This window comes from Pinus tabuliformis, chromosome J (assembly GCF_031772625.1).
Source record: "Pinus tabuliformis cultivar Carrire ecotype Pingquan chromosome J, CPIR1, whole genome shotgun sequence".
NCBI classification, from domain to species: Eukaryota; Viridiplantae; Streptophyta; class Pinopsida; order Pinales; family Pinaceae; genus Pinus; species Pinus tabuliformis.
Genome location: NC_142295.1, coordinates 1,237,240,672 through 1,237,243,868, shown reverse-complemented (window position 1 = coordinate 1,237,243,868; position 3,197 = coordinate 1,237,240,672). Strand labels below are relative to the sequence as shown.

Below are 3,197 nucleotides of genomic sequence, written 5' to 3'. Positions count from 1 at the left end.
ATTTTCGCTATCAGCATCGCATGTCTAGAAGCATCAATTGCTCTTTCCTGCACATTCAATATTAATTCAGTAGACCGTGGTTTAAGAGGTGGCTTCTAATCCATGTTGATCTGTGGAGTGCCCAATATAAGAAGAATAAGGGATACTTTCTTTCATTATACTTTTAGATGACATTACAAAACTAAAGACATCGCAAAGGTAAAATTCAAGGTTTTGAAACCTCTTGTAATCCAACCATTGTAATGTTGGCTTTTGCAATATCCACAGCATGCTTCTGTGGAATAACATGACTACTTTCATCCAAAATCTAACTGAACATTCCTTGCAAGGGTGCAAGATTGGTTGAAGTTCCACTCATAATAACTAGTGAGAAGGAAGCTCCTTGATGTGCATATTTCAAAGATTTTATTGTAAATTTTTGGGATATTCCAAACATATATCTTCAATTTTGACCATTACAGACATTGATGACTTGATAATATGATCATTTTTCCCATCGATTGCTTTTTAATCGCACTAAATCCAAATTTGTTGTAAAATTTGTAGCTCAAAACATGGGTTTTTGTATAATTAGGACAAATAGAAGAAAACATGCATGGCTCTCATAGAAAAACCAAATACGTCTTAGTCGTGGATAAGACTGAAATTGTGATGGTCTGTCTACAAATGCCTTGATGGCCATTGTTCCTTTCAATTTTATGAATCTTCTGTGTTTTTATGAATAGAAAACAAAATCAGACCATGCCAAAACTGAGATGAATGAGAAGGATAATTATTGCAGACACCAGAGCAGATTTCAATGGCCATGATGGCATGTATGTTGATGCTTCTATATGTGCTGGGAGTGCCTTGATATCAACTGCAAAACGTTCTTGAACCTGCTTCAGCACATCCTCCTCTGATGAAGAAGTAGAAGAGACAAAGGTAATTGCAAAACCCTTTATGCCAAACCGTCCAACCCTTCCAACCCTGTGCAAATAAGTATCTTCAGACTCAGGCATGTCATAGTTGATAACAATATTAACTCTTTTAATGTCAATTCCCCTGCCTACCAGATCAGTTGCAACCAGAAGCCTCTTACTCCCCTCCTTGAAACTTTTGTATCTCATCAGTCTTTCATCCGGCTGCATTCCAAAATGAATGCAGGTGCAAGGAAAGATGCACCCCACCAGCAGCTTGGATAGCTCAGAAGCCCTTTTCACACTCTTCACAAATATAACCACCTGGTTGAAATCCAGGACATCCAGCAAATCAGTCAGCTTCCTGTTCTTTTCTACCTCAGCCAGTTTTATATAGTGCTGAACTAGACCTTGAAGTGTGAGCTTGGCCTCATCAACATATATCTCCATAGGATCCTGCATGAATTTCTTGCAGACAGGCCTGATTTTCTTGCTCAGTGTGGCTGAAAACATCATGACCTGCTTGTCATGAGGGGTCATCTTGAAAATGGCCTATACATCTCTCCTCATGTCCAAAGATTCCAGCATTTGTCACATTCATCCAGAATAAAATGCCTTATATTTATCAGACTGATATCATTGTCTTTTGCCAATTCCAGAATCCTTCCAGGGGTCCCAACAACTATTTGGGGGGATTCATTTTTAAATATTGCCTTGTGAGTTTTGATAGGCAGGCCTCCATAGAATACAACAACCTTCAATTCTTTCAGTTGAGTCATAAACCTCTCAAATTCATGGCATATCTGGTATGCCAATTCTCTAGTATGGCACAAAACTAGGGCAGAGAATTGGCCTTCTGTGGGTTCGATCTGCTGCAGAGTTAAAAGCACGAAAACGGTTGTTTTACCCATTCCAAATTTGGCCTGACAGAGTACATCCATGCCCAGAATCTCTTGAGGAATGCACTCGTGCTGAACTTCTGAGGGATGTTCAAATCCAGAGTCCACAATTGCTCGAAGGAGCTCTGGCTTCAGTGGGAAATCCCACATAACCTTTCTTGGAGGCTTCATCAGTGGAAAAATGTTCCTCCAATGCTTGTGCGTCCAATTCCTCTTCTTCATAGTCCAGGAGCTCTTCATTATAAATCTCCTCCTTCAACTCTTCCACATTGTCTACTCCTTCTTTTGCCATTTTCACTAAAAATATGAAGCACAAGCGTAGCTTTATGATGAAATAGCATAAGAGGTTTTATTGTTGTAAAATATGAAATAATGATGCAGAAAACCAGCCATGTGTGTCTCGAAGCACTCTCAGAAATTATATAAATTAAGGTTCAACAGACATACCCATCTCATTCAAATTGGTGACAACTTCATAGGGTGATATTTAAAGTACATTTGAGAGAACTGAACATTACATTTACCTTGTTTGATAGTTAAGACTTCTTTTACACTTGTCATCTCCCTGAAGTTTGAAAACGCAAAAATGGTGCGTGAATAATGGAGACCAAGCCGAACAGAGAATTAACAATATATCATTGTAGAAACTTAAACTGGAAGCCACAAATGACAAGCGTGCAAATGCATGTCTTTTATGAATATAAATTGGATTTGTTCAATTCCTGAGGGTTTTTCTCCGGTTAAAAGTCAGTGTGATCTCTGTCTGAATACTTTTCCCCTCCCTCTCCAGTCACACCTCCAGCAAAGTGCGATGACTGTTATGCATGCCCTGTTGGTAGCACTTGCTGTTGTGCCTATGACATCGGTAATTTATGCCTTTAATGGGGATGATGTTCTTATAAATCAACTACCTAATGCAGAGATAACCACCACTGCTTCCCACACGATTTCCCATTCTGCGATTTCAATGTAGAAACTTGTCTTAAGATTAGTCAACCATCATTTCTTTGTTCGCATTTTTCATTTCAAACCACCAATTCTGGCTTATGGAGTTTTAGTGTTTGGAATCAATTTGCAAGTAAAAAGTTGAAATTTATTCCGGCTTGTGGATTTTTAGTGTTTGGAATCAATTTGCAAGTAAAAAGTTGAAATTTTGTTAGTTGGAAGCCATTTGCAAGTAAAAGGCTGAAATTTTGGTGTTTGGAATAGATTTGCAAGTAGTCCATTCACATGTTTATGTTGTTATTCTTCCGCACTTTATGCCTTACGGCGTTTCTTTTGCAACATCTGGTGCAAATGCTAGTTAATAATACACCAAAAGTGTCACTTTTTGAAATTTGTTATGCTAAACATTGTGTACCTTTTTCATCTGCCTTTAACATTTATTTGTCTGTTGTTT

At 38.2% G+C, this 3,197-nt stretch overlaps 1 pseudogene; it reads right to left on the bottom strand.

Moving 5' to 3' along the window:
• Positions 1–734: 734 nt before the first annotated feature.
• On the bottom strand, positions 735–1,969 carry LOC149231647 (DEAD-box ATP-dependent RNA helicase 15 pseudogene; annotated as a pseudogene).
• Between the last annotated feature and the right edge of the window lie 1,228 nt (positions 1,970–3,197).